A 22023-nucleotide genomic window follows, 5' to 3' on the forward strand; every position below is an offset into this window, starting at 1 on the left:
GGATCTCATGAGACTGCAAAGCTTCTGCAAGGCAAAAGACACCGTCAATAAGACAAAAAGGCCACCAACAGATTGGGAAAGGATCTTTACCTATCCTAAATCAGATAGAGGACTAATATCCAATATATATAAAGAACTCAAGAAGGCAGACTCCAGAAAACCAAATAACCCCATTAAAAGATGGGGCTCAGAGATAAACAAAGAATTCTCACCAGAGGAATACTGACTGGCTGAGAAACACCTGAAAAAATGTTCAGCATCCTTAATCATCAGGGAAATGCAAATCAAAACAACCCTGAGATTCCATCTCACACCAGTCAGAATGGCTAAGATCAAAAAGTCAGGTGACAGCAGATGCTGGAGAGGATGTGCAGAATGAGGACTATCCCGTCCCACGGGATTCAGTTATTAATGGATGCGAGGGAGATCGCAAACCTGGAAGGAGATGGGAGGAAGAAAAAGAAGAGAGGAAACCAGGAAGAATTTCCTATCAAGGTCTCGTTTATTAGGCTGAGGTGCCTTCTTTTTAAAGCATACATTGTGGGGAATATGGGAGGGGTCGAGGGAGAAATATACAAAGAACAAAAAAATGGGCAACTGATGACATGTGGGCCAAAGTCAGGCGCCAGGCAGCGGGCACTCTGCATCTTATCTCTGGAACATCGATCCTCCTTGACAGCCTTGGGTGTCAGGCTGTGCTCAGGCGTAACTCATGTCCTTGGATGGCATCGGAACTCAGGAAGAGATAGGGAAGAGGGGACTATAATTCAGCTTTTACAGCCTCAGGTGCCAAGAAAGGAATAGGGAGAAAGGGGAGTGATAACCAGCTCTTAGTACAAGGCCATTTGGCCTGTTAGGGAGATTGTGAAGGGCTCACTTTCTCACGGGATGGTCTCTCACAGAGGACCACTCCTCCATTTTTGGTGTGATTGCAAGCTTGTACAACCACTCTGGAAATCAGTCTCGTGCTTCCTCAGAAAATTGGACATAATACTACTGGAGAATCCTGCAACACCTCTCCTGGGCATATATCCAGAAGATGTTCCAACTAGTAAGAAAGAAACATGCTCCACTATGTTCATAGCAGCCTTATTTATAATAGCCAGAAGCTGGAAAGAACCCAAATGCCCTTTCAACAGAGGAATGGATAAAAAAAAAAATGTGGTACATTTGCACAATGGAGTACTACTCAGCTATTAAAAAGAATAAATTTATGAAATTCCTAGGCAAATGGTTGGTCCTGGAGGAGTGAGTATCATCCTGAGTGAGGTGACCCAATCACAAAAGAACTCAAATGATATGTACTCACTGATAAGTGGATATTAGCCCATAAACTTAGAATACCCAAGATATAAGATATAATTTGCAAAACACATGAAACTCAAGAAGAACGAAGACCAAAGTGTGGACACTTTGCCCCTTCTTAGAATTGGGAACAAAACACCCATGGAATGAGTTACAGAGACAAAGTTTGGAGCTGAGACAAAAGGATGGACCATCTAGAGAGTGCCATATCCAGGGTTCCACCCCATAATCATCCTCCAAACACTGACACCATTGCATACACTAGCAAGATTTTGCTGAAAGGACCTTGATATAGTTGTCTCTTGTGAGGCTATGCCGGGGCCTAGCAAACACAGAAGTGGATGCTCACAGTCAGCAACTGGATGGATCACAGGGCCCCCAATGGAGGAGCTAGACAATGGAGGAGCTAGAGAAACTACCCAAGGAGCCAAAGGGGTCTGCAACCCTATAGATGCAACAACATTATGAACTAACCAGTACCCCGGAGCTCTTGTCTCTAGCTGCATATGTATCAAAAGATGGCCTAGTCGGCCATCACTGGAAAGAGAGGCCCATTGGACTTGCAAACTTTATATGCCCCAGTACAGGGGAATGCCAGGGCCAAAACTTGGGAGTAGGGAGGAGGGGATTGGGAGGGAGGGTATGGGCGACTTTTGGGATAGCATTGGAAATGTAAATGAAGAAAATAACTAATAAAATAAAGAAGGTGAGCACTGACTTCCACAATTGCATTATATTTTATTTGTACACTCACTTACTCAAACACACCATTACACTCCTGTGTGTACACATGCACACGCTTTTAAATGCATAAAATTCAAAGGTCAACCTCCCATTCATCATTTTTTACCCCAATGTTACAGCTTAGTCCATTGGTGTAAGCATTCACTATCAAGTAAGTACTTAAAAGCCTGGAGTTCTAAACTCTGCCTCCCTGGACCCTGGAGTTTAGAGGAACAATCTCTATTGAAAAAAAAAAAAAAAAAAAAAACCTCCTACAGAAAACAGGTAGATGGGAGAAACTGCCCAGTCCCCAACCCCTTATACCTGCTGTACCTGGAAAGCTATAAAGTGTCTCGTCCAGCAGGACCCAGTTATTTGTGGGTGCGAGGGAGACCGCAAACCCAGAAGAGAAATGGGTGGAAGGGAAAGAGAAGTGGAGACCAAGGAGGGGTTCCTGTCAAGGTCTCAGTTTATTAGGCTGAAATGCCAGGTTTTAAGCACACAGCTAGGGGAATAGGGAGGGGTTGAGGGGGAATTAACAAAGAACAAAGAAGTGGGCATCTAGGATTTGAAGGCCGAATTCAGGCTGCAGGCGGTGGGAGGCACTCTGAGTCTTATCTCTGGAATGTAGATTCCTCCTTAACAGCCTTCGGCGTTAGGCTGAGCTCAGCACATAACTCACGTCCTTAAAAGTCTTGGGAGTCAGGAAGAGATAAGGAAGAGGGGACTATAATTCAGCTTTTTACAACCTCAGGTGCCAGGAAGGGAATAGGGAGGAGGGGGTGATGACCGGCTCCTTAACACAAGGCCATTTGGCTTGTTAGGTGGGAAGCTGCAAAAGGCTTACTTTCTCATGGTATGGTCTCCAACAATAAAGTTCAAAAGTTGGCTGGAGCCCAGAGCCTTCATGGGAAGATCTGATGCCATTGGTCTTTAGCCCCTGCTCTGATCAAGAAGAACTTCAGTGAAGAGCCAGGAAAAGATCTGAACTGCCCCTAGCAGACCTCTTACTATTCTATCACACCTTTAACCAGTGGGGCCATGCTTACCCTGACTTTCTTGGAGCTGCTCATGATCACTGCTACCCCTCAGTGTGCAAGACTCCTGGACAATAGCTTTCAATTGTCACACCTTGCTACTCAGTCCCCAAATGTACCCTCAGAAGATGAATAAGGAAGTAGGTTCTACACTGAAAGTGATAGAGTGGAGGTTGAGCTTCTTAAATAGCATGGTACTTACTAAATATTCTAAAAAACTAGTCTTAGAAACTTGACATCTTTATTAGAAAGAACTACTTCACTCATGGTATGACCAAGCTGTGGGTTGCCTTTAATAATTTCAATAGTATTATTCTGAAATAATCTTTGTTGTCTCTTCACTATTTATAATGGAGGAGGGGTCAAGCAATTCTCTGAGCCTTTCATAAATGCCATCTAGTCTAACTAGTGCTTAACTTCTTTGGTTTGCCATTGTCCCTATTCATGGTGATTTCTGCTCACTGAATCATTGTTCCTTATAGTTACTTAGTGCCTGCTATCTTCAGCCATGTTTATAGCTGCTTTCCTCTGCTCATTCATTTAATTTCCCCAAACTGATACTTAATCCACTGTCCACTTAGCAGGTAAGGAGAACCAATGCACAGTAAGTCAGGTTCATTCTATCAGCTGTACAGCTCCTTTATGGGAAATCCAGAATTTATTTGTTTTCTTCTTTTTAAAAAAGAAATGTTTTATTCATTCTTTGACAATTCTATACATGTATACAATGCATCTTTATTATATTGATCCCTAACTTCCCCTTTCACTTACCCAGGTTATACCCCAACACACCCCCCTCCTACTTTCATGTCTTCTTTTCTTTCTTCCTTTTTTGTAACCCACTGAGTTCAATTAGTGCTGTTGCCAGCAAAAATGACTGGTCCAGCTGGCTTGATCTTGTTCAAGACTTATGCAAGTAACCATAGCTGCTATGAATTCATGAGTGCAGTGGCCATGTTGTATCCAGAAGACAGCATTTCACAGCACCTCCCCAGCCTCTGGGTCTTACATTTGTTCCTCCTTGTGATAGTTGATATACATGGTGCATTTATGACTGCACTCTAAGCAAATACTTATTCTAGGCATTTTGACCAGCTATGAGTCTTGGGCATTGTTTCCCCCTGCAGAAAGAGGCTGAGAGCAGTACTCACCCATGCAAATAAACAGTATTTAAAAGGTGTTTTAGCAAAGCAACAGTAGTAGGTTCCCCTGTTTGAGAATAAGACTTCCTGGGACATGGGCTTTTGACCACATTTACAATGCCATGGATGAATTGCCTACTGTAGAGCAGCCCTCAGATTCAGCCAGAAAGCAGTGTGTTACTCCTGTAACCTTCTGACCACTATTGCACTAGTGGAAAAAATTTCAAGATTATTATGATTTACATGGATAATGTGACTAATGTCAAGAGACATGAACAATGTGCATACCATTTTCCTTAAAGGACACGCCTTCAAAGCTGCCAGAGTAATAATTGAATTTCATTGTGAATTTCAGGCGAGCACACAAACTTAATTCAAACCACAGCACTTTTCCAATCTGCTCCCTCTAATGCATGTTCTTCCATAAGTGCAATTATTCAATCCCAATGGTCTACAAAGCCTCTTTGTTCCAGCTCCAACTCAAAAACCCCAAAGTCCCACTGTTAGTCTATAAAGCAAAACAAAAATTTTAAATTATAATGGTCATGCTACTGAATCCAAGTATCCTGTATACTTTATCCTGCTTATCCCCCCACCACCACAAAACCCAATACTTGGAAGATGAGAATTGATTAAAAACAAAACAACAAAACCCAAATAAGATTTATTCAAAAGAAAATCATTTGAGAAGAGATTGTTAGCTTTGTGATACAATGACAGAATTGTGGCTCATTGTTTCAGAGGTTTCAGTCTGTGGTCCTGTGATGCTTCTGGCTTGTTATGAGGTAGAATATCATTACTAGGAGCTTGTGGTGGAACACAAATGCTCAACTCATGACAGCCTGCAAGGAAGACAGTGGTAGTGGTGGTGGTGGTGGTGGTAGTGATGGTGATGGTGATGGTGATGATGATGACTACAGTGATGACAACAATGATGATGGTAAGGAGAAAGAGAAGGAGGAAGAAGAGCTGCAGACACAAGGTGAAGACTGCATTTAACTTCAGGATAGGCACAAGGCATTCAGAAATTTCGACATTTCTCAACATCTTTGAAGGTACCATCTAAGAGTAAGGACCAGATTTGATATATGTTATGCTCACAGAGTACAACCAGTGATACACCTCTCAAAAGCTTCAGCAGAAGTTGTTTACCGGTCCGCGCGGCACAGCGCGGGGGACGTGCCTCGCGCTGACTCAGCGCGGCGTTAGGGGACCATGCGTAGTTTTCCTTCCAGGGCCGTTGACTCCGCCCGCCGGCTTGCCAACCTGCCCTCCCCGCTCCGCCCCACGCAAGAGAAGGCGCCCGGGGAACGCTGAGCGTCGAGAGGAGCGCGGGCCGAGCCGGATTGTATTGGAGGACTATAGCGGCAAGGACGTGGGTCGCTCTCCGCGTTCCCTGTGTACGGCGCCGCTCCTTGCAGCTGGCCGACCCCCGGGAGTGCAGGCGAGGAAGAGATATTGGAGTGATGATGATTGTGGATTCTGCTGTGGGATTAGAAGCCACGTCTGTTCTGATCGGAAAACTCCAGGAATAGCGGCCGAGATGGATGAACAGGCTCTTTTAGGGTTAAATCCAAATGCCGATTCAGACTTTAGACAGAGGGCCCTGGCTTATTTTGAGCAGTTAAAGGTTTCCCCAGATGCCTGGCAGGTGTGTGCAGAGGCTCTGGCACAGAAGACATACAGTGATGATCACGTAAAGTTCTTCTGCTTCCAAGTACTAGAGCATCAAGTTAAATACAAGTACTCAGAACTAAGCACTGCTCAGCAGCAGCTCATCAGGGAGACACTGCTCTCATGGCTTCAGGCTCAGAATCCGCAGCCAGAGAAGACCTTCGTACGGAACAAAGCGGCCCAAGTGTTCGCCTTGCTTTTTGTTACAGAGTATCTCACTAAGTGGCCCAAGTTTTTTTTTTTTTTTTTTTTTTTTTTTTTTTTTTACATTCTCTCAGTTGTGGACCTAAACCACCCGAGGGGAGTGGATCTGTACCTGCGAATCCTCATGGCCATCGATTCAGAGCTGGTGGATCGGGACGTGGTTCACACGTCAGAGGAGGCTCAAAGGAACACACTGATAAAAGACACCGTGCGGGAGCAGTGCATTCCAAATCTGGTGGAATCGTGGTACCAGATTTTACACAACTACCAGTATACGAATTCAGAAGTGCTGTGCCAGTGCCTTGAAGTAGTTGGGGCCTACGTCCCCTGGATAGATTTATCCCTTATAGCCAATGATAGGTTTATAAATATGCTGCTAGGTCACATGTCAGTAGAGGTTCTACGGGAAGAAGCATGTGACTGTTCGAGATTGTAAATAAAGGGATGGACCCTGTGGATAAGATGAAACTCGTAGAGTCCCTGTGTCAAGTATTACAGACTGCTGGGTTTTTCAGCATTGACCAGGAAGAAAATTTGGACTTTGTGGCCAGATTTTCTAAGCTGGTAAATGGAATGGGACAGTCGTTAATAGTTAGCTGGACTAAATTAATTAAGAATGGGGCTGTCAAGAATGCGCAGGAGGCACTGGAAGCTATTGAGACAAAAGTGCCACTTATGTTACAGCTGCTAGTTCACGAGGACGATGACATTTCCTCCAACATCACTGGGTTTTGTTATGATTATCTCCATATCCTGAAACAGGTTCCAGTGCTCTCGGATCAGCAAAAAGCTAATGTAGAGGCAATCATGTTGGCCGTTATGAAAAAAAATTGACTTATGATGAAGAATATAACTTTGAAAATTAGGGTGAAGATGAAGCCATGTTTGTAGAATACAGAAAACAGCTGAAGTTACTGTTAGACAGACTTGCTCAGGTGTCCCCGGAGCTCGTGCTGGCTTCTGTTCGCAGGGTCTTCAGTGCCACGCTACAGAACTGGCAGACCACGCGCTTCATGGAGGTTGAAGTAGCCGTGCGGTTGCTGTACATGCTGGCGGAAGCTCTCCCGGTGTCCCACCGCGCTCACTTCTCAGGTGACGTGTCAAAAGTGAGTGCTTTGCAGGACATGATGCGGACGTTGGTGACATCAGGAGTCAGCTCCTACCAGCACACGACTGTGACCCTGGAGTTCTTTGAAACTGTTGTTCGCTATGAGAAGTTTTTCACAGTTGAACCTCAGCACATTCCGTGTGTACTCATGGCTTTCTTAGATCACAGAGGTCTGTGGCATTCCAGTGCTAAAGCCCGGGGCAGAACCACCTACCTATTTTCTAGATTTGTCAAATCTCTCAATAAACAAATGAATCCTTACATTGAGGAGATTTTGAATAGAATACAAGATTTATTAGCCCTTTCTCCACCGGAGAACGGATACCAGTTCTTGCTGAGTAGCGACAATCAGCTCATTTACGAAACAGCCAGGGCGCTGATTGTTAACAGTGAATACCCCGCAGAAAATAAGCAGGCCTTAATGAAGGACCTCCTGACACCACTGATGGAGAGGTTCAAGGTTCTGTTGGAAAAGCTGATGATGGCACAGGATGAAGAGAGACAAGCATCTCTTGCAGACAGTCTCAACCACGCAGTGGGATTCGCCAGTCGAACCAGCAAGGCCTTCAGCAGCAAGCAGACTGTGAAACAGTGCGGCTGCTCCCAGGTCTACCTGGACTGCTTACAGACCTTCCTGCCAGCCCTCAGCTGCCCCTTGCAAAAGGACGTCCTCCGAAGCGGCGTGCGGACCTTCCTCCATCGGATGATCATCTGCCTCGAGGCGGAGGTGCTCCCATTCATCCCGTCTGCCTCAGAGCACATGCTCAAGGACTGTGAAGCGAAAGACCTCCAGTAGTTCATTCCACTCATCAACCAGATCACGGCCAAGTTCAAGATGCAGGTGTCCCGGTTTTTACATCAGATGTTCATGCCCCTGCTTCACGCTATCTTTGAAGTGCTGCTGCGACCAGTGGAAGACGATGACCAGTCGGCAGCGTTGTAGAAGCAGATGCTAAGGAGGAGTTACACCGGCAGCGGGATGAGTGAAGTGATCGCGAATCAAGGTGCAGAAAATGTAGAACGGGTGCTGGTTACTGTAATCCAAGGAGCCGTTGACTATCCAGATCCAATTGCACAGAAAACGTGTTTTATTATCCTCTCAAAGCTGGTGGAGCTCTGGGGAGGCAAGGACGGACCGGTGGGCTTTGCCGACTTTGTTCATAAGCACATCGTCCCAGCGTGTTTCCTGGCACCTTTGAAGCAGACCTTTGACCTGGCAGATGGACAGACAGTGTTGGCGCTTTCTGAGTGTGCCGTGACTCTGAAAACAATCCATCTCAAACGGGGCCCTGAATGTGTTCAGTATCTTCAACAAGAATATCTGCCCTCCCTACAAGTTGTTCCAGAAATAATTCAGGAGTTCTGTCAAGCACTTCAGCAGCCTGATGCTAAAGTTTTAAAAAATTACCTAAAGGTGTTCTTCCAGAGAGCAAAACCCTAAGGACTGGACCTCCCGGCCCCTGTCATGATCAGGAACTCCAGTTCATAATTTATAAAGAGAGCAGTGTGTGTGTGTGTGTGTGTGTGTGTGTGTGTGCTCGAGAGCGCCATCCACACTGGTCCTTTAGCATTGTTTCCAGCATATTACAGTGTATGTGGGATTTTCTGTAAAATGGGTGTACTTTTTCCCTTAAAAAGGTGTGTGACAACAAGAGAAGTTGCCTGCATGCAGGTTTAAATTGTTTATGTAAAAATGCTGTTATAAGACATAGATTTATCCTAGTTCCTTAATTTTTTTCCTTTTATGAAACTTTAAAGTTCTTTATAAAATGCAGCAGTGGAAAACTGACTAACAAATCGAATGTAAAGTTGGGAATGTTCAGTTCTGTGTGTGCAGACACATGAGCTGTGGGGTAACAATCAAAACGTAATCTTTCATAGATAGCCATTACATTTCTTTAAACTATTTCAATGCCAATGTGTATTCTATAAGAGAATAGATTCCTAATTAAGTCGGTTTAGAAGAAGGTGCTGGTGTCACACATTTTTTTATAAAAAATAAATTTTACATAGTGAAATACACCAAGTCTTTTCCGGAGTTATTACAAAGATCCTCCTTTCCCCACCTTAGTCACACTGATCCGCACCTAACAATCAGCAGGTGGGAGTGTGGGTTCCTTATGTCACAGGCTGTGCCCCAGCGGTCACTCACAACATAGGTCTGTTGAGTCTTTTTTAAATGCACTAGGAGCCGACTCTGTCCATCTGTGATGGGATTAGAAAGCCTGGTGTTTTTCTGTGATATTAGATGTCCTCCGAGCACAGCCCACTTGGATTTGTTTGGTTGGTTTTGCCTTGAGACTGGGTCTCACTATACAGAGCAGCCTGCCTCCCCGCTGCTGGGATTAAGCTGAGAAGCACCAAGTCTGACCACCCATGTGTTGATGACTTGCAGTCAATTAACTATGTGTGCTGCTTCGTGCAACAGGAGAAAGCCAGAAGAGCAGCCTCGGGAAAGACAGACGGAAGTCCAGCAACCCAGCTGTAGGCGCTTACACTGAAATCTAAGTCTGTATTGTAAACGCCAGCGGCAGCCAACTTCTATCCCAAGCACTGCTCAAAAGCAGAGGAACGGAAAGGGAAAGGGCCATGTCATCCTCAGCCACATAGTGAGTCCAAGGTCGGCCTGGACTGCACGAGAGTCTGTCTAGGAATGCAGTCAGTAAGAGCCTGGCGTCTACTGCAGAGTATGTATACTTGGTGGTAGAGGGCTTGCTTGAAGACCCAAGTTCCATCCCTAGCACCACAGAGCAGGGAGGGGACACAGATTCAGGAGAGATTTGTCTTTTTCTCCTTTGGCTGTGTGTTGTCCAGGGATATATATTTCCTAAAATCTTTTTAAAGTGAATTTATATGTGCACATATGTGTGTGTAGAGGGAGGATAAGAACTGAATTATTTGAAACAGGTTATTATTTGAAACTGTATTTTTCTACTCAGTATTTTGGCCAGGTCCCAGTCCCGGGTTGCAGGTGTTGACTGCCACCAGGTTTGATATGGGATCCAAATCCAGGCCCCCATCTCATCCATCGAGCACTTTGTGAGCTTGAACCCACGCCCCCATCCCCTAGAATCTTTTTCTGATTTTTAACTCCAGGAGAGATAGCATTTTCCTTACATTATAAAATAAAAGCAGTGAAGTAAATTGACAGCTAAGGATCTCTTTCATCTCTTGAACGATGAAAATAGTGAAGTATATATAGTATTTCTATAAGTAACAATTTTTGAGAAATAGGTAAGTGGGGCAGGTTTGGTGGCTTCTGCCTGTAATCACTGCATTCAAAACAATTCCCAATTGAAAAATACCTTCTCAGGGGGAAGTTCTCCATCCTTTACCTCAAAAGTTTAGACCCTTTATTGCTGTACTACAGAGCAATAGTGATAAAAAAAACCAAACAAACACATGGCACTGGTACAGATACAGACTGGTCAATTGATGGAATAGAGTTGAAGACTCAAAAATAAACCCACACACATATGGACACTTGGTCTTTGACAAAGAAGCAAAAACCATATAGCTCAACAAATGATGATGGTCTAACTGGTGATGGTCTGCATGTAGAAGAATGCAAATTGATCCATATTTATCACCTTGTACAAAGCTTAAGTCCAAGAGTATCTAGGACCACAACACAAAACCAGTTACACTGACTCTAACAGAAGAGAAAATGGGAAATAGCCTTGAACACATTGCTACAGGGGAAAATTTCCTGAACAAAACACCAGTGGCTCAGGCTATAAGATCAACAATTGAAAAATGGGACCTTGTGAAACTGAAAAGCTTCTGTAAGACAAAGAAGTCTATCAATAAGGCAAAGTGATAACCTACAGATTGGGGAAAAAAATTCACTTAACCCATCTGATAGAGGGCTAATATACAAAGTATATAAAGAACTCAAGAAGCTAGACACCAAAAAAACAAAGAACCCAATAAAAAAATATGGTAAAGAGCTAAAAAGAGAATTCTCAACAGGAATTTTGAATGGGCAAGAAGCACTTAAAGAAGTATTCGATATCCTTAGTCATTAGGGAAATGCAGATCAAAATGACCCTATGTTTCCATCTTATACCAATCAAAATGGCTAAGATAAAAGCTCAATTGACAGCACATACTGGTGAGAATGTGGAGAAAGGGGAACACTCCTCCATTTGCTGGTGGGATTGCAAACTGGCACAACCACTCTGGAATCAATATGAAGGATCCCCAGAAAATTAGAAATAGCTCTACCTGAAGTCCCAGCTCTACCATAAGGACATGTGCTCCACTATATTCATAGTAGGTTTATTAATAATAGTCAGAAGCTGAAAAAACCCAGATGTCCCTCACTCAAAGAATGAATACAGAAAATGTGGTACATGTACACAATGGTAGAGTATTCAGCTATGAAAAATGAGGACACCATGAATTTTACAGGCAAATGGGTGGAACTAGAAAATATCATCCTGAATGAGGTAACCCAGAAACAAAGGGACATGCATGGTATATACTCACTGATAAGTGGATATTAGCAAAAAAGAATATAATACCCATGATTCATCTAACAGAGCATATGAAGTTTAACAAGAAGAAAGGCCCAAGTGAGGATGCTTCAATCTGACTTAGAATGGGGAAGAAAATAGTCATGGAAGGCAGAGGGAGGGAGGGACTTTAGTGGAAGAGGGCAGGGGGAGGGGAAAGGGGGCACAGGATCAGATATGGGGGGAGACAGGAGAGAAGTCCATAAGGCCAGGAAAATGAATGGAAATATGCAGCAGCAGGGGGTGACAGTGGGGGGAAGCTCTATAAAGTTTCAGAGACCTGTAATGTGGGATGCTCCCAGGACTCAGTGGGGATGGCCTTAACCAAAATACCCAATAGTGGGCAGATGGAACCTGAAGAGTCCACCTCCAGTAGATAGACAGGGCTCCCAGTGGAGTGATAGCATCACCCACCTACTTTCAAAATTTTTGATCCAGAATTATTCCTGTCTAAAATAAATGCAGGAACAAAAATGGAGCAGAGACTAAAGAAAAGACCATCCATTGACGTGCCCAACTTGGGATCCATCTCACACACAGGCACCAAATCCTGATACTATTACTGATGCCATGTTGTGCTTGCAGACAGGAGCCTAGCAAAGCTGTCCTCTGAGAGGCTCTACCAGCAGATTACTAAGACAGACAACCATTAGACTGAGGTTGTGAACCCCTATGGAAGAGTTAGGGGAAGGATTGAAGGAGCTGATGGGGATGGCAGCCCTATAGGAAGAACAATAACATCAACTAGCCTGGACCCCCCTAAGAGTTCCCAGAGACTAAATCACCAACCAAAGAGCATACATGGACTGGTCTGTGGCTCCCTGCACATATGTAACAGAGGATTGCATTGTCTGGCCTCAGTGGGAGAGGATGTGCCTAATCCTAAGTAGGACTTAGTACCCCAGGGAAGGAAGAAGCTGGTGAGGGAGTTTGAGGTGGAAGTGAGTGGGTGTGTAGGGAATCAGCCTTCAGAGGCAAAGTGGAGGGGGATGGGGTGAAGAACTTTGGGAGGGGGGACCAGGAAAGGGGTAACATTTAATATGTAAAAAAAACTAATTTAATAAAACATAAATAAAAATAACTCCCACCAAAAAGAACCCAAATAATAAGGAGGGCCTAAGAGAGTATGCTTGAATATTTTTCAGAAGAGGTAACAAAATTGATATCAGACATGGATGGGGAGATGAAACTGTGTAGGAGAGGAACTGTGTAGGGGAAAAAGGTCAGATGATTAGGTAGGTGTAAGGAGAGCAGCAGAGAGAGAACAGAAATTAGCAGTGGGTAGAAAGGGCATCCCTAGGATGTGCCAGAGACCTGGGGTAGGGGGCAGGTGGCAGAGAGTCTATAGGGATGATTTTTGTGAGACTCCTAGCAGTGGGAGATATGGTACCTGAAGTGACCACTGTCTATAGCCAGGACAGATTCACAGTGGAGGGATGAGGACCACAAAATCTTTGACCCAAAATGTGTCCTGCCTACAAGATGTGCAGGGATAGAGATGTAGCAGAGACAGAGTGAATGGCCAACCAATGATTGGCACAAATTAAGACCCATGGCATGGGTAAAAATAATTCCTGAAATTATTAGTGGTACTTTGATATGCTTGCAGACAGGATCCCACATAATTGTGCTCTTAGAGGCTCCACCAATGAAAACAGATGCAGAGATCCACAGCTGAACTTAAGTTGAAGCTTGGGGAGTCTTGTGGAAGAGTTGGAGGAAGGATTGAGTGAGGAACCTGAAGAGGATAGGGACTCCAGAGAAAAAACAACAGATTTAACTAACCTGGACCCTTGGGGGCTCCCAGAGTATTAATCACCAGCCAAAGAGTGAACATGGGCTAGACCTAGGCCACCCAAACATATGTAGTGGATGTACAGCTTAGTCTTCATGCAGGTCTCCCCAAAACAAACAGGGACTGTCCCTCAACTTGTTGCCCACCTGTGAATCCAGCTCACCTATCTTTCAGATGATTTTCCTTCTGCAGCTGATGTCTCCCTCTAAATCATGGTGATTCTTTTTCTAGTTCCTAGCCTGCCCAAATCCAAAGGTCCCGCTTCAGTCTATCTGCCAAGCTATTGGAAAATGGCTCTTCATTGATTGATCAAAACCCAATTGGGGACAAGGACCTTCAGTGTTTGAACATGCAGATTCCAAATTTGGGGGGACATATTAATTCAAAGCATTATAACCAATCCCCAACATTAATCAAGATTCACCACAAAGATATACTCAAGGGAAGAAACCACATAATCACCTCACTAGATACAGAAAAAAACTTTGAAACAATTCAACATCCTTCCATTATTAAAAAAAAACAAACAAACAACCGGAGAGTCTAGGGATGGAGGCAACACATCATACCATAGTAAAAACAATATACAACAAACCCACAGTAAACCTAATCCTAAATGGATAAAAACTTGAAGCATTTTGACTAAAATAAGAAACAAGACAATGATGTCACTCTCCCTATTCCAGTTCAAGATGGTATGGTATAGAAACAGAGAGGTTGATCAATGGAATCAAACAAAGACCCAGAAAAACTCCACATACCTGTGGACACTTGATTTTTGTTAAAGAAGCAAAAACCATATAATGGAAAATAGAAAGCATCTACAAGAAATGGTGCTAGTCTGACTAGATGTCTGCATGTAGAAGAATGCAAATAGATTCATATTTATCATCCTGCACAAAACTGAAGTCCAAGTGGATCAAGGATCTCAACATAAAACCAGATACACTAAATCTCATAGAAGAGAAAATGGGAAACATCCTTGAACACATTGGTACAAGACACAATTTTCTGAGCAGAACATTAATGTCTCAGGCTTTAAGACCAACAATTAGTAAATGGGACCTCATGAAACTGAAAAGCTTCTATAAGGCAAAGAACTCTGTCAATAGGACAGAGTTTAGCAGCCTACATATCAGGAAAAGATCTTCACTAACCCTACATCCAACAGAAGATTAATATTCAAAATATATAAAGAGCTCAAGAAGCTAGGCCCCAACAAACCAAATAACCAAATTAAAAATAGGTACAGAGCTAAACAGAGAATTTTCAACAGAGGAATATCAAATTGTTGGGAAGCACTTAAATGTTCAATATCCTTAGTCATCAGGAAAATGCAAATCAAAAGGACCCTGAGATTCCACTTTATACCAACCAGAATGCCTAAGATAAATAGCTAAAGCAAAAGTACACGCTGGCAAGGATGTGGAGAAAGGGGAACACTCCTCCATTGCTGGTGAGAGTGCAAACTGGTGTAGTTACTCTGGAAATCAATCTGGCAGTTTCTCAGATGATTGAAAATTGTTCCACCTGAAAACCGAGCTTTAACACTCCTATACTCCTGGATTTGTAGGATTATTATTTTGAGAATGGCCATCTCATTAAAAGGAACCTATAATTTTAATGTAATTCCCATCAACATTCTGATGCAATTCTTTTTAGAATGGAAATATACTACTATAAAAACTTTCTAAAATATATACATACACACATACAAGAAGAGTTTAGAGTTACTCTATGGTGGAATAACAAAGGACTATCACACACCAAATGCTAACAACTACAAAGCCAAGTGCCAGGAATATGTAACCTTTCTTAAGATGTTGTCCAGTGAAATTGAATAGAGCCCCCAAATAATGCAGGCTATTACTTGTTCTTGATTACCTCCAAAACTTGATGCTATGACCCTATTATTTAAGACACCTATATTAGTCAGGGTTCTCTAGAGTCATAGAACTTACAGAGTACTCTATATATAAGGAGTATTTATTGTTATGACTTACAGTCTGCATGCAGTCCAACTAACCCAACATTTGGCAGCTGTGAATGAGGAGTCCAAGAATACAGTATTTTCTCAGTCCCATGAGACTAGTTGTTTTAGCTGGTCTTCTGTATAATCTGGAATCCTGAGGAAGTAGATACCAATACATGTTCTGGCAAGTAAGTGCAATCAGGCAAAGAAGAGTGAGCCTTCTTTCTTCCAATGTACTATGTGGCCCTCCAGCCAAAGGTATGGTCTAGATTAAAGGTGTGTACTATCTTTCCTGGTCCTAAGATTTTCATGGCCACTATGCCTCAAGATCTGGATCAAAAGCATGTGTCATCTGTGTCAAGACCCAGGTCAGAGGCCTGTGTCTTCCAACCTCAAGATCTTGATCACAAATCTGCCCTCCATCTCTGGATTGTAGTTCATTCCAGTTGTAGTCAAGTTGACAACTAGTAACGGCCATCACAACACCATCTACTTGAGGCATAATATTTGGAGAAATCATGCTGATACTCGCCTGAAAGCTTGCCCCTGTGGACTAGCAATCACAGTGTTGGAAGAGCCTATGAATGCTCCTAGGGGTGAAAAAGTATTCATCCATCTGACTCAGCTGTGAGTTTTGAGAGATTCAGTTTAGGCTGACTGGGAAAGATATGTGTCCTGCTATAATACTGGCATGAATGTCAAAGGAGTAATCAACAACTTTATGATTGAATTTCTGGTCCACTTCACAAGTGGGTACCATTTTCTGGACCAAACCTGGTGCCATTATTAAGGCCAATAATCTGTGGCTAGATAAGTGATAGGCCTACAAGAGAATCTAATATTATTATTCTGCTAAATGGATATAATATTAATCTGTCAGTCAAATTCTTACCTTCATATTTATAGTTTAGTGTATCTCTCAACACTCACCAAGGAAGCTTCTTTCATGGGTAGGTGATGGTCAAAATGAGACATGCAATTACAGGTAAACATGCAGAGAATAACAATCTGGTGCTCTTAGCTCTAAATGGAACATCTGTATTACACCCCACCCAAGGCTCAGGGATCACCATCTAGGAAAGGCTAGAAAGACTGTAATAGTCACAGGTACTGAATGTCTTCAACAAAACATCATTTTTCTCAACATGAGAGAGCTGTTGTACACATGAATGCAAACAACTGTGACTGCATGCACAGGATCAGGTCAGACTAAATCCCAACTTGGACAAGAATGGGTATCATGAAGTCCCACTACTAGCTGAGAATCTATGGGCAATCAATGGTCCCCAGAGAAGGGAGAATGTGTTTTCTTCAGGGATTTGGCCCCTAAAAACCAATCAATGCTATGTTCAGTGGTCTTTAACCCATGCACATAGACTCAAGCACTAAGTGGTGTCAGTATTTTGTGTTGTGTGTAGCTTTTCGCTGTTCCATCTTAGTTCCAGGAATGGGTTGCACTACCGGCCTCCACCCAGCTTCCCTTGAATCCATGGATAAAAGACACACACACATAGTTGTTCATGTTCAACTTGCCTTTTGACACAATTGCTGGGTGCTACTATCTCCTACCTGAAAAAGCATGCCCTTATCCATTTCTTATCTCTGCACCTCCCACCTGCCCTAAACTTTAGTTGTTAAGATACATCTAGTCCCTCCTAAACATCTATGACCACCCACTTGTAAGAGCTGCTATAGGTCCCAGATCATCCAGAGACCTCACATGGCTGCTGGGTTCCTCTCTCTCTCTCTCTCTAAAGCATGGTGAATCTTTACTACCTTGCGTCTCTTCTTTTCTTTAGGGACCCAAAAGTCCCACCTATTCCTTCCACCCAGCAACTGTTCCATGGCTTTTTTTTAACTGACAGATCAAGAGCCAATTGGGGAATAGGACCTTAGCATCAGAACCCCCCCACACACACACACACAGGTTTTTTTTTCCCTCCCACGTGTATCTGGGAGGAAAAAGTGATGGGAGGCATAGAGGGGTATTGGAGGAGAAGAAATGGGGTGGACTTGATCTAAAAACAGTATATGTAGGTGTGAAACCCTGGAATAATAAAACATTTAATTAAAAGATGAAGAAAATAAAGAAGGTGAAATGAAGAAGATGAAAAGAAGAAAGGAAGGAAGGCGGCCTCAGCCTCAGGAGCAGCGGGCGCCACTCTGGTTCCGGGACTCCACCGAACTTAGGAACTTAGTCTGCACAGGTGAGAGTCTGCACCACAGAAGCTGACAGTTTCTGGGAAAGGTCCTGTTTTGGGCCTTCTTCTTCGGCCAGGAGGAGGTCCAAACACAAGATATCTGCGCACATTCCCTGTAAGAGAGCTTGCCAGCAGAGAGTGCTCTGAGCACTGAAACTCAGAGGAGAGAATCTGTCTCCCAGGTCTGCTGATAGACAGTAACAGAATCACCAGAAGAACAATCTCTAAACAGAGTCAACTATAACAACTAATTCCAGAGATTACCAGATGGCGAAAGGTAAACGTAGGAATCTTACTAACAGGAACCAAGACCACTCACCATCATCAGAACCCAGCACTCCCACTTCACCCAGTCCAGGGCACCCCAACACACCCGAAAACCTAGACCCAGATTTAAAAGCATATCTCATGATGATGGTAGAGGACATCAAGAAAGACTTTAATGACTCACTTAAAGAAATACAGGAGAACACTGCTAAAGACTTACAAGTCCTTAAAGAAAAACAGGAAAACACAATCAAACAGGTAGAAGTCCTTACAGAAAAAGAGGAAAAAACATCCAAACAGGTGATGGAAATGAACAAAACCATTCTAGACCTTAAAATGGAAGTAGACACAATAAAGAAAACTCAAAGTGAGGCAACACTAAAGATAGAAACCCTAGGAAAGAAATCTGGAACCATAGATTCAAGCATCAGCAACAGAATACAAGAGATGGAAGAGAGAATCTCAGGTGCAGAAGATTCCATAGAAAACATCGGCACAACAATCAAAGAAAATGGAAAACGCAAAAAGATCCTAACTCAAAATATCCAGGAAATCCAGGACACAATGAGAAGACCAAACCTACGGATAATAGGAGTGGATGAGAATGAAGATTTTCGACTCAAAGAACCAGCAAACATCTTCAACAAAATTATTGAAGAAAACTTCCCAAATCTAAAGAAAGAGATGCCCATGAACATACAAGAAGCCTACAGAACTCCAAATAGACTGGACCAGAAAAGAAATTCCTCCCGACACATAATAATCAGAACAACAAATGCACTAAATAAAGATAGAATACTAAAAGCAGTAAGGGAAAAAGGTCAAGTAACATATAAAGGCAAGCCTATCAGAATTACACCAGATTTTTCACCAGAGACTATGAAAGCCAGAAGAGCCTGGACAGATGTTATACAGACACTAAGAGAACACAAATTCCAGCCCAGGCTACTATACCCAGCAAAACTCTCAATTACCATAGATGGAGAAACCAAAGTATTCCACGACAAAACTAAATTCACCCATTATCTCTCCATGAATCCAGCCCTTCAAAGGATAATAACAGAAAAAAAAAAGCAATACAAGGACGGGAAAAACGCCCTAGAAAAAACAAGAAGGTAATCCCTCAACAAACCTAAAAGAAGACAGCCACAAGAATAGAATGCCAACTTTAACAACAAAAATAACAGGAAGCCACAATTACTTTTCCTTAATATCTCTTAATATCAATGGTCTCAACTCCCCAATAAAAAGACATAGACTAACAAACTGGCTACACAAACAAGACCCAACATTTTGCTGCTTACAGGAAACTCATCTCAGAGAAAAAGATAGACACTACCTCAGAATGAAGAATGGAAAACAATTTTCCAAGCAAATGGTAAGAAGAAACAAGCTGGAGTAGCCATCCTAATATCGGATAAGATTGACTTCCAACCCAAAGTCATCAAAAAAGACAAGGAGGGGCACTTCATACACATCAAAGGTAAAATCCTCCAAGAGGAACTATCAATTCTGAATATCTATGCTCCAAATACAAGGGCAGCCACATTCATTAAAGAAACTTTAGTAAATCTCAAAGCACACATTGCACCTCACACAATAATAGTGGGAGACTTCAACACACCACTTTCACCAATGGACAGATCATGGAAACAGAAACAAAACAGGGACACAGTGAAACTAACAGAAGTTATGAAACAAATGGATCTGACAGATATCTACAGAACATTTTATCCTACAACAAAAGGATATACCTTCTTCTCAGCACCTCATGGTACCTTCTCCAAAAATGACCACATAATAGGTCACAAAACAGGCCTCAACAGATTCAAAAATATTGAAATTGTCCCATGCATCCTATCAGATCACCATGGACTAACGCTGATCTTCAATAACAAAATAAATAATAGAAAGCCAACATTCACGTGGAAACTGAACAACACTCTTCTCAATGATACCTTGGTCAAGGAAGGAATAAAGAAAGAAATTAAGGACTTCTTAGAGTTCAATTAAAATGAAGCCACTTCATACCCAAACTTATGGGACACAATGAAAGCATTTCTAAGAGGAAAACTCATAGCTCTGAGTGCCTCCAAAAAGAAACTAGAGAGAGCATACATTAGCAGCTTGACAACACACCTAAAAGCTCTAGAACAAAAGGAAGAAAATTCACCCAAGAGGAGTAGACAGCAGGAAATAATCAAACACAGGGGTGAAATCAACCAAGTGGAAACAAAAAGAACTATTCAAAGAATCAACCAATCAAGGAGCTGGTTCTTTGAGGAAATCAACAAGATAGACAAATCCTTAGCCAGACTCACTAGAGGGCACAGGGAAAGCATTCTAATTAACAAAATCAGAAATGAAAAGGGAGACATAACAACAGATCCTGAAGAAATCCAAAACACCATCAGATCCTTCTACAAAAGGCTATACTCAACAAAACTGGACAACCTGGATGAAATGGAGAAGTTTCTAGACAGATACCAGGTACCAAGTTGAATCAAGATCAGGTTAATGATCTAAACAGTCCGATATCCCCCAAAGAAATAGAAGCAGTCATTAATAGTCTCCCAACGAAAAAAAACCCAGGACCAGATGGGTTTAGTGCAGAGTTCTATCAGACCTTCAAAGAAGATCTAATCCCTGTTCTTCACAAACTATTCCACAAAATAGAAACAGAAGGTACTCTACCCAACTCTTTCTATGAAGCCACAATTACTCTGATACCTAAACCACAAAAAGACCCCACAAAGATAGAGAACTTCAGACCAATATCCCTTATGAATATCGATGCAAAAATCCTCAATAAAGTTCTTGCTAACGGAATCCAAGAACACATCAAAACAATCATCCATCCTGACCAAGTAGGTTTCATCCCAGGAATGCAGGGATGGTTCAATATATGGAAATCCATCAACGTAATCCAGTATATAGACAAACTCAAAGACAAAAATCACATGATCATCTCGTTAGATGCTGAGAAAGCATTTGACAAAATCCAACACCCATTCATGATAAAAAGTCTTGGAAAGATCAGGAATTCAAGGCCCATACCTAAACATGATAAAAGCAATCTACAGCAAACCAGTAGCCAACATCAAAGTAAATGGTGAGAAGCTTGAAGCAATCCCACTAAAATCAGGGACTAGACAAGGCTGTACACTCCCTCCCTACCTATTCAACATTGTACTTGAAGTTCTAGCCAGAGCAATTAGACAACAAGAGGAGATCAAGGGGATACAAATTGGAAAGGAAGAAGTCAAAATATCACTTTTTGCAGATGATATGATAGTATATATAAGTGACCCTAAAAATTCCACCAGAGAACTCCTAAACCTGATAAACAGCTTCAGTGAAGTAGCTGGATATAAAATTAACTCAAACAAGTCAATGGCCTTTCTCTACACAAAGGACAAACAGGCTGAGAAAGAAATTAGGGAAGCAACACCCTTCTCAATAGCCACAAATAATATAAAATACCTTGGCGTGACTCTAACTAAGGAAGTGAAAGATCTGTATGACAAGAACTTCAAGTCTCTAAAGAAAGAAATTAAAGAAGATCTCAGAAGATGAAAGATCTCCCATGCTCACGGATTGGCAGGATCAATATAGTAAAAATGGCTATCTTGCCAAAAGCAATCTACAGATTCAATGCAATCCCCATCAAAATTCCAACTCAATTCTTCAACAAATTATAAAGGGCAATCGGCAGATTCATCTGGAATAACAAAAAACCTAGGATAGCAAAAACTCTTCTCAAGGATAAAAGAACCTCTGGTGGAATCACCATGCTCGACCTAAAGATGTACTACAGAGTAATTATGATAAAAACTGCATGGTACTAGTATAGCGACAGACAAGTAGACCAATGGAACAGAATTGAAGACCCAGAGATGAACCCACACACTTATGGTCACTTGATCTTTGACAAGAGAGCTAAAACCATCAGGTGGAAAAAAGACAGCATTTTCAACAAATGGTGTTGCCACAACTGACTGTTATCATGTAGAAGATTTCGAATTGATCCAGTACTATCTCCTTGTACTAAGGTCAAATCTAAGTGGATTAAGGAACT

At 42.4% G+C, this 22023-nt stretch overlaps 1 pseudogene; it reads left to right on the forward strand.

Moving 5' to 3' along the window:
* Positions 5555-8824, forward strand: Gm7389 (predicted gene 7389; annotated as a pseudogene).
* The last annotated feature ends 13199 nt before the right edge of the window (positions 8825-22023 follow it).

The sequence above is a fragment of the Mus musculus genome, chromosome 8 (assembly GCF_000001635.26).
Source record: "Mus musculus strain C57BL/6J chromosome 8, GRCm38.p6 C57BL/6J".
NCBI classification, from domain to species: Eukaryota; Metazoa; Chordata; class Mammalia; order Rodentia; family Muridae; genus Mus; species Mus musculus.